The sequence below is a fragment of the Globicephala melas genome, chromosome 7 (genome assembly GCF_963455315.2).
Source record: "Globicephala melas chromosome 7, mGloMel1.2, whole genome shotgun sequence".
NCBI classification, from domain to species: Eukaryota; Metazoa; Chordata; class Mammalia; order Artiodactyla; family Delphinidae; genus Globicephala; species Globicephala melas.
The window spans coordinates 63796289-63809923 of NC_083320.1; the positions used below are offsets into that span (position 1 = coordinate 63796289).

At 36.3% G+C, this 13635-nt stretch overlaps 1 long non-coding RNA gene and 1 pseudogene across 1 annotated transcript in view; one reads left to right on the forward strand and one right to left on the reverse strand.

The window, feature by feature from the left end:
* LOC132597570 (uncharacterized) overlaps positions 1–13635 on the reverse strand; it is a 63551-nt gene that overhangs the window by 19980 nt on the left and 29936 nt on the right. The gene's annotated exons all lie outside the window — the stretch shown is intronic.
* LOC132597569 (lathosterol oxidase pseudogene) lies at positions 718–6309 on the forward strand (annotated as a pseudogene).

The following is a 13635-nucleotide window of genomic DNA, read 5'->3' on the forward strand; positions in this document are numbered from 1 at the left end:
AGCTCTAACAACTGATGCTAAAGAAATGGAGATCTATGAACTTTCAAAGAATTCAGAATAATCCTTTTTTTTGTTTGTTTCTTGTTTTTTTTAACATCTTTATTGGAGTATAATTGCTTTACAATGGTGTGTTAGTTTCTGCTTTATAACAAAGTGAATCAGTTATACATATGTTCCCATATCTCTTTCCTCTTGCGTCTCCCTCCCTCCCGCCCCCCCATCCCACCTCTCTAGGTGGTCACAAAGCACTGAGCTGATCTCCCTGTGCTATGCGGCTGCTTCCCACTAGCTATCTATTTTATGTTTGGTAGTGTATATATGTCCATGCCACTCTCTCACTTTGTCACAGATTACCCTTCCCCCTCCCCATGTCCTCAAGTCCATTCTCTAGTAGGTCTGTGTCTTTATTCCTGTCTTATCCCTAGGTTCTTCGTGACCTTTTTTATTTTTTGCGAACTATAAGAACATGCAGACAGACAACTAAGCAAAATAAGAAAAAAAATGCATGAACAAAACAAGAAGCTGGGCAAAGAAGTAGAAACCATTAAAAAAAAAAAAAAACCCCAACAGAAACCCTACAGTTGAAAAATATAATAACTAAACTGAAGAATACAATAAAAAGTTTAAAAAGCAAACTTGAAAATGCAGAACTAGTGAAATAGAGGACAAGGAATTTGAAATTACCTTATCAGAGGAACAAAAAGAAAAATAAAAAAGATGAAGAAAGCCTAAAGGACATATAGGACACAACTGAAAAAACAATATTCACATTATGGGATTTCCAGAAGGTTAAAAGGACAGAACGTATATTTAAAGTAATAACAGCTGAAAACTTCCCAAACCTAGAACCAGAAGCTGGAAGCCTCAGCATGAGATAAGTCCTGAAAACCAATTGGACTGGAGGTCAGTGACACCTACCAGACCACCCACAGTAGTTAGTCTGCCACAAGAGAAGGACCCATGTAGCCCACATAGGGGATATCCCTAGAGCATATACCTCTGGTGACCAGAGGGGAGTGTGCAACTGGTATGTAGCCTACCAGCTACATACATCCTTTTTATAGGATGTCTCCTATGAAAGGCCACTTCTCCGAGGTCAGGAAATGTAAACCTACCAGATACATAGAAATAAAAACAGCAATTAGGCAAAATGAGGTAACAGAGGAACATGTTTCAAACGAAGGAACAAGATAAAACCCCAGAACAATAACTAAGTGAAGTGGAAATAGGCAATCTACTCAATAGAGAGTTCAAGGTAATGATCATAAAAGATCAAAGAGCTTGATGAACAGAGTGAGAAGTTAGAAGTTTTTAAACAGAGTTAGAAAATATAAAGAAGAACCAAACAGAGATGAATAATACAATAACTGAAATGAGAAGTACACTAGAAGGAATCCACAGTAGATTAAATGATACAGAGGAATGGATCAGTGAGCTGGAAGAGGGAGTAATGGAAATCACTGAAGCCAAACAGAAAAAAGAAAAAAGAATAAAAAGAAATGAGGACAGCTTAAGAGACCTTTGGGACAACATCAAGCATACTAACACTTGCGTTGTAGGGGTCCCAGAAAGAAAAAAGAGAGGCGCAGAGAATATATTTGAAGATGTAATAGCTGAAAACTTCCCTAACCTAGGGAAGGAAATAGGCATTCAGGTCCAGAAAGCAGAGAGAGTCCCAAACAGAATCAAGCCAAAGAGGAACATACAAAGACACATTGTCAAAAATTGTAAAAAAATAAAGACAAAGACAGACTATTAACAGCAGCAGGGAAAAGCAACCAAGTTATATATAAGGGAACTCCCATAAGGCTATCAGATGACTTTTCATCACAAACTCAGTACTCCAGAAGGGAGTGGCATGATATATTTAAAGTAATGAAAAGGAAAAACCTACAACCAAGAATACTCTACCCAGCCAGACTTTAAGACTTGAAGGAGAGATCAAAGTTTTACAGGCAAGATAAAGCTAAAAGAGTTTATCACTACTAAATCAGCTTTATAAGAAATATTAAAGGGACTTCTCTAGGCAAAAAAAAAGGGACACAACTAGAAACATGAAAATTACAAAGGAAAAAGCCCATTGGCAAAGGCAAATATACAGTAAAAGGTTATAAATTAACCACATACAAATCTAGTAGGAAAGTTAAGAGACAAAAGCAGTAAACATCATCTACACATCTGCAATAAGTAGTTAAGGAATACACAAGACAAAATGATGTCGGGAATTCCCTGGTGGTCCAGTGGTTAGGACTCCGCATGTTCACTGCTGGGGCCTGGGTTCAACCCCTGGTTGGGGAACTAAGATCCCGCAAGCTGCCTGCAGCGTGGCCAAGAAAAAACCAAAACAAAACAGAAAGATGTAAAATATTATGTCAAAAACATTCATGGAGGAAGGGGAGTAAAAATGCATGGTTGTTAAAAGGCCTTTGAAATTGAGAGATATGCAATTTAAAATAATCATGTGTGTATTAAACCTCATGGTAATCACATACCAAAAATCTATAATACAGAAAAGATAAAGGAATCCAAACATAACACTAGAGGTACCGTAGTCATCATATCACAAGGGAAGAGAACAAAAGAAGAAACAGACAAAAAAGAACAACCTCCAAACAATGAGCAAAATGGTAATAAGTACATGCTTATCAATAATTACTTTAAATGAACTAAATGCTTCAATCAAAGGAAAGAGTGGCTGAATGGATACAAAGACAAAACCCATATATGTGCTGCCTACAAGAAACTCACATCAGATCTAAAGACATACAAAGCAAAGGGATGGAAAAAGGTATTTCATGCAAATGGAAATCAAAAGAATGCTGGGGTAGCAATACTTATCAGACAAAATAGACTTTAAAACAAAGACTGTAACAAGAGACAAAGAAGGACATTACATAATGATTAAAGGATCAATACAATGAGATATAACAATTACAAGTATATATGCAGCCAACACAGGAGCACCTAAATACATAAAATATTAACAGACATAAAGGGATAAATTGGCAGTAACAATAATTGTAGGGGACTTTACCATCCCACTTACAATGAACAGATCATTCAGACCAAAAAAAGAAAAAGATCAATAAGGAAACACTGGCCTTTTATGCCACATTAGACCACGTGGATTTAATAGATCTATATAGACCATTCCAACTAAAAGCAGCTGAATGCAGTTTTTCAATTGCACATGGAACATTCTCCGGGATAAATAACATGCTAGGGCACAAAAACAAGTCTCAGTAAATTTAAGAAAACTGAAATCATATAAAGCATCTTTCCGACCACAATGCTATGAGACTAGAAATCAACTACAAGGAAAAAAAATTGCAAAAAACAAGTGGAAGCTAAACAACATGCTACTAAACAACCAATGGAGCACTGAAGAAATCAAAGGAGAAAAAAATCAAAAAATAGCTGGAGACAAATGAAATAAAAAAAAAAATCCAAAATCTGTGGGACACAGATCAGAAAAGCAGTTCTAAGAGGCAAGTTTATAGCGATACAAGCCTATATTAGGAAATAAGAAAAATCTCAAACAACCTAACCTTACATCTAAACTAACTAGAAAAAGAACAAACAAAACCCAAAGTTAGCAGAAGGAAAAAAAATCATAAAGATCAGAGCAGAAATAAATGAAACAGAGACTAAAAAACAATAAGAAAGATCAATGAAACTAAGAGTTGGTTCTTTGGTTCCTTAAAAAAATAAAAATAGAGCTACCATATGATCCTGCAATCCCACTCCTGGGCATATATCCAGAGAAAAACATGGTTTGAAAGGATACATGCACCCCAATGTTCATTGCAGCACTGTTTACAATAGCCAAGACAAGGAAGCAACCTAAATGTCCACTGACAGATGAATGGATAAAGAAGCTGTGGTACGTACACACAATGTAATATTACTCAGCCATTAAAAAGAATGAAATAATGCCATTTGCAGCAACATGGATGGACCTGGTGATTATCATACTAACTGAAGTAAGTCAGAGAAAGACAAATATTGCATAATATCGCTTATAAGCAGAATCTTAAAAAAATGATATAAATGAACGTATTTACAAAACAGAAACAGATTTACAGACTTAGAGAACACACTTATGGTTACCAAGGGGGAAGGGTGAGGAGGAGGGTTAGACTGGGAGTTTGGGATTGCCATGTACACACTGCTATATTTAAAACAGATGACCAACAAGGACCTACTGTATAGCACAGGGAACTCTGCTCAATATTCTGTAACAACCTAAATCGGAAAAGAATTTGAAACAGAATAGAAACATGTATATATATAACTGAAGCACTTTGCAGTACACCTGAAACACAACACTGTTATTCAACTATATCCAACATAAAATAAAAATTAAAAAAATAAAAATGAGTTGGTTCTTTGAAAAGCTAAACAAACCTGATAAACCTTTAGCCAAACTCATCAAGAAAAAAAGGAAGGGGCCCCAAATCAATAAAGGTAGAAATGAAAGAGGAGAAGTTATAATTGACACCACAGAAATATAAAGGATCACAAGAGATTACTGTGAACAGCTATATGTCAATAAAATGGACAATATAGAAGAAATAGATTCGTGGAAATGTACAATCTCCCAATACTGAACCAGAAAGAAAAGGAAAAATATGAACAGACCAATTATCAGTAATAAAACTGAATCAGTAATAAAGAAGAAAAAAACTCCCAACAAACAAAAGTCCAGGACCAGATGGCTTCACAGGAGAATTCTATCAAACATTTAGAGAAGAGTTAATACCTATCCTTCTCAAACTATTCCAAAAAATTGCAGAGGAAGGAACACTTCCAAACTTTTTCTATGAGGCTAGCATCACCCTGACACCAAAACCAGACAAAGATATCACACAAAAAGAAATTTACTGTCTAATATTACTGATGAACATAGATGCAAAACTCCTCAACAAATTAACAAACTGAATCCAACAATATGTTAGAAGGATCATACAATACGATCAAATGGGATTTATCCCAAGAATGCAAGAATGGTTCAATATCTACAATCCATGTGACATATCACATAAAAAATTGAATAAAAGACTAGCCAGAGCAGCTGAAGCCCTGCAGAAACCAAACTGGCGGCTGGCAGTGGACCCTCTCTAGGGCCTAAGATGGATCTTGTACCCAATTGTTTTTTTACACCATACATATATTCGGCCACATGGCCAGAGGATGACATCTTCCAACAAGCTATCAGTCTCCTGATTATAACAAATCTCAGTGCATATAACCTTTATTTCTTCTTTGCAACACTGAGTTATTATTTTGTCTATGATCATTCATTAATGAAACACTCACAATTTTTCAAGAATCAAGTCTATCAAGAGATTATGCATTCTGTCCAGTCAATGCCATGGATCAGCATCCCCAGAGTTTCACTGTTCCTGATAGAGGTTACAGCAAATTGTATGACAGCATAAAGAGTTTCCATACGGCTGGTTTTGATTCATTGCTGTTATCCTGCTCTTTCTCTTTTTCACTGACATGCTGATCTACTGGATTCACAGAGATCTTCATCATAGACTTGTATATAAGTGCTTACACAAACCTCATCACATCTGGAAGATTCTGACTCCATTTACAAGTCATGCTTTTCACCATCTGGCTGGCGTCCTTCAGAGTCTGCCTTGCCACATATACCTTTTTATTTTCCCCTTACACACGGTAGTTTATTTAGGTTTGTATGTCTTGGTCAATATCTGGACAATTTCCATTCATGATGGTGACTTTCATGTTCCCCAAATCTTAAGGCCATTTATTAGTGGCTCAGCTCATCATACAGACAACCACATGCTCTTTGACCATAACTATGGACAGTATTTCACATTGTGGGATAGAGTTGGAGGCTCCTTCAAAAATCCCTCCTCCTTTGAAGGGAATGGACCAATTAGTCATGTGAAGATGACAGAAGAAGAGAGCAAGAGCCATGCAGGAAATGGTTGTAAAAATGAAAAATTATTCAATGTAGAGTTTACAAGACTGAGTAGATTATTGCCCAATTATTAAATATTTTTGGTCAAGAAAAATAATCTACATACATACAGCCAAGAGGCATAGCAAGTGAATAGTATCATTTGAAAATCAGTATTGTGGGTATAGCTGAGTAATGATCATAATGGTAGGTCAAGGGAACATGTCGTGAATACCAAGATTTTAACCTCATGCTTGAAATAATGGACGTTGGTCTAAGGGACAAGTTGTGTCTTTCTAGCCAGCAGATCTGTAATTTGAATAGCTTGAACAATGATTTTTTAAAAGATAGAGGATAAATTATCAAGGGGACTAGGTTATGCCCTTTTGCCTTAATTCATCCATATTCATTAAGTAAAATTCATTGTGCTTAATGGTATCAAGACTAAACACCACAACAAAGAAATATTAATATAAAGATTGTTCCTTGTTTCAGGAATGACTATTCAGTATTTGTATGATAACGACTACTTGTAGTATTTTGTTCAAGTGGAAACACTGGTGTGAAAAAAATTGTTATATAATGTATTAGCAGCTCAGTGGCCTGATTAATAGCAGGTGTTATAAAATTATTGTCTTCCTACGCATAGAAAACTTATTTTCTGGAGACGCTGTCAAATATTACATTTTAATGATGAACAAATAAATTGAAATTTTAGAAAATATTAATACTCTGATGATTTAATCCAGATCTGGGATTATTTAAAGATTTTGATGGTTACTGTTTTAAACCATTATTTAATAAGTGTAAAATTATGTGACTGAATATATTTAGAAAGGCAAATTTGATGCCCAAATAATATATTTGATCCTACTGACTTTTTAATTAAATTGATGCATTTATGTTTCAAAGTTACAATCCTATGATTTTCCATAAAAGGAAATAGTTGCCAAATATTTAGGCCTATCACTGAAGATTAGTTTTGAAATTTTATTTTCCCTCCTCTTTCTTCACTTTTCCCCATTTCCTCTACAAAACGATTTAACAAATACTTTTATAAAGAAATGTCATGTGTTACAACAAATATGTTGGGAAAACATGGTTTGCAAAGATATTCTATAATCTATTTATGTAAAAATCAATAGAAGTTGATTATGACTGTTTAAAAAATTGAATAAAAATAATATGATAATCTCAATGGATGCAGAAAAAGCCTTTGACAAAATTCAACATTCATTTATGATTAATCCTTTATACCCACTTTGTGAAGTTAACACACCTCAATGTAATAAAGGCCATATATGAGAAGTCCACAGCCAACATCATACTCTGATAAAAAGGTGAAAGCATTTCCTCTAAGATCAGGAACAAGACAAGAATGTCCACTCTCACCACTTTTATTCAGCACAGTATTGGAAGTCCTAGCCACAGAAATCAGATAAGAAAAATGGGAAAGAAAGAAGTAAAATTGTCACTGTTTTCAGATGACATGGTACTATACATAGAAAATCCTAAAGACACCACTGAAAAACTACTAGAGTTCAATGAATTTGGCAAGGTTGCATGATACAAAATTAATATACAGAAATATGTTGCATTTCTGTACACTGATTATGAACAATCAGAAAGACATTTTAAAAAGAGTCCCATTTATCATCATATCAAAAAAATAGGATACCTAGGAATAAGTCTAACTAGGGAGATAAAAAGACTTGTACTTGGAAAACTATAAGACACTGTGAAAGAAACTGAAGATGACACAGATGGAAAGATATACCATGTTCATGGACTTGGAGAATTAATACTGTTAAAATGATCATACTTCCCAAGGCAATCTACAGATTCAATGAAATTCCTACCAAAATACTGAACATATCTCACCCAATTAGAATAAATAATTCTAAAATTTGTATGTAAACACAAAAGACCCTGAACAGCCAAAACAATCTTGAGAAAGAAGAACACAGCTAGAGGTATCACGTTCCCTGACTTCAGACTATAATACAAAGCTACGATAATCAAAACAGTATAGTGCTGGAACAAAAACATACACATATATCAAAGGGAAAGAACAGAGAGTTCATAAATAAACCCACACATTTATGGTTAACTAATCTATGATAAAGGAGGCAAGAATTTACAATGGGGAAAAGACAATCTCTTCAATAAGTGGTGCTGAGAAAACTGAAGAGCTACAGGTAAAAGAATGAAATTAGAACATTTCTTCACATCTTATACAAAAATGAACTCAACATGGATTAAAGTCCTAAAGGTAAGACAAGAAACCATAAGACTCCTAGAAGAAAACATAGGCAGAATACTCCTTGACATAAATCACAGTAATATTTTTTGTTTCCTAGGGCAAAGGAAAGAAAAGCAAAAATAAACAAATGGCACCTAATTAAACTTAAAAGCTTTTGCACAGCAAAGGAAACCACTGACAAAATGAAAAACAGCCTACAGACTGGGAGAAAATATTTTCAGGTGATGACTAAAACGGGGTTAATATCTAAAATATATAAACAGCTCATACTACTAAATATCAAAAAAGCAAACTCAATCAAAAAATGGGCAGAAGACCTGAATAGACATTTTTCCAAACAAGACATACTGATTGCTAACAGGCACATGAGAAGATGCTTGACATCACTAATCAGGGAAATGCAAATCAGAACCACAGTGAAATATCACCTCACACCTGTCTGAATGGCTATGATCAAAAAGGACCACAAATAACAAAAGTTGACGAGGATGTGGAGAAAAGGGAACTCTTGTCTACTGTTGGTGTGAGTGTAAATTGGTGCAGCCACTATCAAAAACAGTATGGGGGTTCTTCAACAAACTAAAAATAAAACTACTAAATGATGCAGCAATTCCACTCCTGAGTATAGATCAAAAGAAAACAAACACACTAATTTGAAGAGATACATGCACACCAATTTTCACAGCAGCATTATTACAATAGCCAAGACATGAAAGCAACCTAACTTTCCATCAACAAATGGGTGAAGATGTGAGACATCTATATCTAAATATAGATATATATTAAACACACACACATAGTGGAATGCTATTTAGCCTTAGAAAAAAATGAAATTTTGTCATTTGCAAAAACATGGATGGACCTGAAGGGTATTATGCTTAGTAAAGTAAGTCAGACAAAGAAAGACAAATATTGTATGTTACCACTTACAGTGGAATCTAAAAAATAAAACTAACTAATGAATATAATAAAACAGAAACAAAGTCATAGATTTAGAGAACAAACTGGTGGTGACCAGTGGGGAGAGGGAGGAGTGAGGGCAAAAAAGAGTATGGGGAGAGTGGAAGTGACCCCTGAACCAAGATGGTGGAGTAGAAGGACATGCTCTCACTCCCTCTTGTGAGAACACCAGAATCACAACTAGCTGCTGGACAATCATTTGACAGGAAGACACTGAAACTCACCAAAAAAGATACCCTACATCCAAAGACAAAGGAGAAGCCACAATGAGATGGTAGAGGGGCACAATCACAGTAAAATCAAATCCCATAACTGCTGGGTGGGTGACTACAGACTGGAGAACACTTATACCACAGAAGTCCACCCACTGGAGTGAAGGTTCTGAGCCCCACGTCAGGCTTCCCAACCTGGGGGTCCAGCAACGGGAGGCGGAATTCCTAGAGAATCAGACTTTGAAGGCCAGTGGGATTTGATTGCAGGACTTTGAGAGGACTGAGGGAAACAGAGACTCCACTCTTGGAGGGCACACACAAAGTAGTGTGCACATCGGGACCCAGAGGAAGGAGCAGTGACCACAGGGGAGACTGAACCAGACCTAACTGCTAGTGTTAGAGGGTCTCCTGCACGGGGAGGTGGGGGGGGTGGGGTGGAGGGGGTGGCGGTGGCTCACAGTGGGGACAAGGACACTGGCAGCAGAAGTTATGGGAAGTACTCCTTGGTGTAAGCCCTCCCAGAGTCTGTCATCAGCCCCACCAAAGAGCCCAGGTAGGCTCCAGTGTTGGTTTGCCTCAGGCCAAACAACCAACAGGGAGGAAACCCAGCCCCATCCATCAGCAGTCAAGGGGATTAAAGTTTCACTGAGCTCGGCCCACCAAACAACAGTCAGCTCTACAAACCACCAGTCCCTGCCATCAGGAAACTTGCACAAGCCTCTATAGCTTCATCCACCAGAGGGAAGACAGCAGAAGCAAGAAGAACTACAATCCTGCAGCCTGTGGAACAAAAACCACATTCACAGAAAGATAGACAAGATGAAAAAGGCAGAGGGCTATGTACCAGATGAAGGAACAAGATAAAACCCCAGAAAAACAACTAAATGAAGTGGAGATAGGCAACCTTCCAGAAAAAGAATTCAGAATAATGATAGTGAAGATGATCCAGGACCTCGGTAAAAGAATGGAGGCAAAGATCGAGAAGATGCAAGAAATGTTTAATGAAGACCTAGAAGAATTAAAGAACAAACAAACAGAGATGAACAATACAATAACTGAAATGAAAACTACACTAGAAGGAATCAATAGCAGAATACCTGAGGCAGAAGAACGGATAAGTGACCTGGAAGACAGAATGGTGAAATTCACTGCCGTGGAACAAAGAGAAAAGAAATGAAGACACCCTAAGATACCTCTGGGACAATGTTAAATGCAACAACATTCGCATTATATGGGTCCCAGAAGGAGAAGAGAGAGAGAAACGACCTGAGAAAATATTTGCAGAGATTATAGTAGAAACCTTCCCTAACATGGGAAAGGAAATAGCCACCCATGTCCAGGAAGAGCAGAGAGTCCCATAAGGATAAACCCAAGGAGAAACACACTGAGACACACAGTAATCAAACTGGCAAAACTTAAAGACAAAGAAAAATTATTGAAAGCAGCAAGGGAAAAATGACAAATAATATACAAGGGAAGTCCCATAAGGTTAACAGCTGATTTCTCAGCAGAAACTCTACAAGCCAGAGGGGAGTGGCATGATATACTAAAAGTGATGAAAGGGAACAACCTACAATTAAGATTACTCTATCCGGCAAGGATCTCATTCAGATTCGATGGAGAAATCAAAAGCTTTACAGAACAGCAAAAGCTAAGAGAATTCAGCACCACCAAACCAGCTCTACAACAAATGCTAAAGGAAATTCTCTAAGAGGCAAACACAAAAGAAGAAAAGGACCTATAAAAACAAACCCAAAACAATTAGGAAAATGGTCATAGGAACATACATATCAATAATTACCTTAAACGTGAATGGATTAAATGCTCCAACCAAAAGACACAGGCTTGCTGAATGGATACAAAAAAAAGACCCATATATATGCTGTCTACAAGAAACCCACTTCAGACCTAGGGACACATACAGACTGAAAGTGAGGGGATGGAAAAAGATATTCCATGCAAATGGAAATCAGAAGAAAGCTGGAGTAGCAATACTCATAACAGATAAAATGGACTTTAAAATAAAGAATGTTACAAGAGACTAGGAAGGACACTACATAATGATCAAGGGATCAACCCAAGAAGATATGACAACTGTAAATATATATGCACCCAACATAGGCGCACATCAATACATAAGACAACTGCTAACAGCTCTAAAAGAGGAAATCGACAGTAACACAATAATAGTGGAGGACTTTAACACCTCACTTCCACCAATAGACAGATCATCCAAACAGAAAATTAATAAGGAAACACAAGCTTTAAATGACACAATAGACCAAATAGATTTAACTGATATTTACAGGACATCCCATCCCAAAACAGCAGATTACACTTTCTTCTCAAGCGCGCATGGAACATTCTCCAGAATAGATCACATCTTGGGTCACAAATCAAGCCTCAGTAAATTTAAGAAAATTGAAATCATATCAAGCATCTTATACGACCACAACGCTATGAGATTAGAAATCAAGTACAGGGTAAAAAACTTAAAAAACACAAACACATGGAGGCTAAACAATACATTACTAAATAAGCAAGAGATCACTGAAGAAATCAAACAGGAAATCAAAAAATACCTACAGACAAATGACAATGAAAACAACGATGATCCAAAACCTATGGGATGCAGCAAAAGCAGTTCTAAGAGGAAAGTTTATAGCTATACAATCCTACCTCAAGAAACAAGAATAATCTCAAATAAACAATCTAACCTTACACATAAAGGAACTAGAGAAAGAACAACAAACAAACCCAAAGTTTGCCAAAGGAAAGAAATCATAAAGATCATAGCAGAAATAAATGAAATAGCAACAAAGAAAACAATAGCAAATATCAATAAAACTATAAGCTGGTTCTTTGAGAAGATAAACAAAACTGATAAATCTTTAGTCAGACTCATCAAGAAAAAGAGGGAGAGGACTCAAATCAATAAAATTATAAATGAAAAAGAAGTTACAACAGACACCACAGAAATACAAAGCATCCTAAGAGACTACTATGAGCAACTCTATGCCAATAAAATGGACAACCTGGAAGAAATGGACAAATTCTTAGATAGGTATAACCTTCCAAGACTGAACCAGGAAGAAATAGAAAATATGAACAGACCAATCAGAAGTAATGAAATTGAAACTGTGGTTAAAAACCTTCCAACAAAGAAAAGTCCAGGACCAGATGGCTTCACAAGTGAATTCTATGAAACATTAGAGGTGAGCTATTACCCATCCTTCTCAAGCTCTTCCAAAAAATTGCAGAGGAAGGAACACTCCCAAACTCATTCTATGAGCCCACCATCACCCTGATACCAAGACCAGACAAAGATACTACAAAAAAAGAAAATTACAGGCCAATATTACTTATGAATATAGATGCAAAAATTCTCAACAAAATACTAGCAAACAGAATCCAACAACACATTAAAAGGATCATACACCGTGATCAAGTGGGGTTTAATCCAGGGATGCAAGGATTCTTCAATATAGGCAAATCAATCAATGTGATACACCATATAAACAAACTGAAGAAGAAAGACCATATGATCATCTCAATACATGCAGAAAAAGCTTTTGACAAAATTCAACACCCATTTATGATAAAAACTCTCCAGAAAGTGGGCATAGAGGGAACTTTCCTCAACATAATAAAGGCCATATACGACAAACCCACAGCAAACATCATTCTCAATGGTGAATAACTGTAAGCATTTCTGCTAAGATCAGGAACAAGGCAAGGATGTCCAGTCTCACCGCTATTATTCATCATACTTTTGGAACTCCTAGTCATGGCAATCAGAGAAGAAAAAGAAATACAACGGATACAAATGGGAAAAGAAGAAGTAAAACTGTCACTGTTTGCAGATGACATGATACTATACATAGAGAATCCTAAAGATGCCATCAGAAAACTACTAGAGGTAGTCAATGAATTCGGTAAAGTTGCAGGATACAAAATTAATGCACAGAAGTCTCTTGCATTCCTATACACTAATGATGAAAAATCTGAAAGAGAAATTAAGGAAACACTCCCATGTACCATTACAACAAAAAGAATAAAATACCTAGGAAGAAAACTACCTAGGGAGATAGATAAAAGACCTGTATGCAGAAAACTATAAGATACTGATGAAAGAAATTAAAGATGATACCAACAGATGGAGAGACATACCATGTTCTTGGATTGGAAGAATCAATATTGTGAAAATGACTATACTACCCAAAGCAATCTACAGATTCAATGCAATCCCTATCAAATTACCAATGGCA